We start from the raw sequence: 799 nt of genomic DNA, 5'->3' as shown, positions 1-799 counted from the left end.
TTTGTTTGTGGTTTTGTTTCTAATATCTTGTCCTATTTTGTTTGTATGATTTGAGATTGCCTGTTGTTTCCTAGACACTTTGAGGTTATCTTTAACTGTTGGTTATGTATTGATTTGTTTTGTCTTAGTTTTATGATTTAATATTTTGAAAAGGTGGCACTGGTATATTTTATTTTTTTAGTTATTAATTCACTCATGCTGTGTTGCTCTGCAATTTTCTTTGTGATGGTAGAATCACTGTGTGGAATGTGGATATGGGTTTCTGTTTGTCATAAACAGGGCTTAGAGTTCAAATCAGGAGGTATTATGGTGGCTTAATGTGGTTTCTTCTATTGGATGAGTGAAGTTATTGACAGAGAAGGTGGGAGTGGAAGATCAGAAGAAGGAAAGTTCCCTGTTGGTAGGGGTGGATTCTCAGGCTTTGAGTGGGCTGCTAATGATGATCTTGTACTGTTATTCACAGGCCTACAGCTCAAATTCAGCAAAGACTCCAGTTGTTAGGGTGTCACCACCTTCTGCCAGGCTCAGACACACACAAAACTCTCAATCCCGAGAACCCTTGGCACGAAAAAGCTGACCCAAGCCAACGGCCCAGCTCCATGATCTGCCATGGGAGCTCTTCTCCCTGGGCCTGCCCACCCAAGGCACTGGCCCAACCGACCCAGACTGTGATCTACCACAGGAGCTCCCCTGTGGGTCTGCTTACCTGCATAGTCAAAGATCCATTGGGTTTCACTGTCACTGGAGTCAGGAAAGTGCCTGCTAGTTATCTGTGGTCCCAATATCACTGATAAAGTCA

This window comes from Orycteropus afer, unplaced genomic scaffold (genome assembly GCF_000298275.1).
Source record: "Orycteropus afer afer isolate SDZICR_OR568_19922 unplaced genomic scaffold, OryAfe1.0 scaffold01116, whole genome shotgun sequence".
Lineage (NCBI taxonomy): Eukaryota > Metazoa > Chordata > Mammalia > Tubulidentata > Orycteropodidae > Orycteropus > Orycteropus afer.
This window is presented reverse-complemented; position numbering follows the sequence as displayed.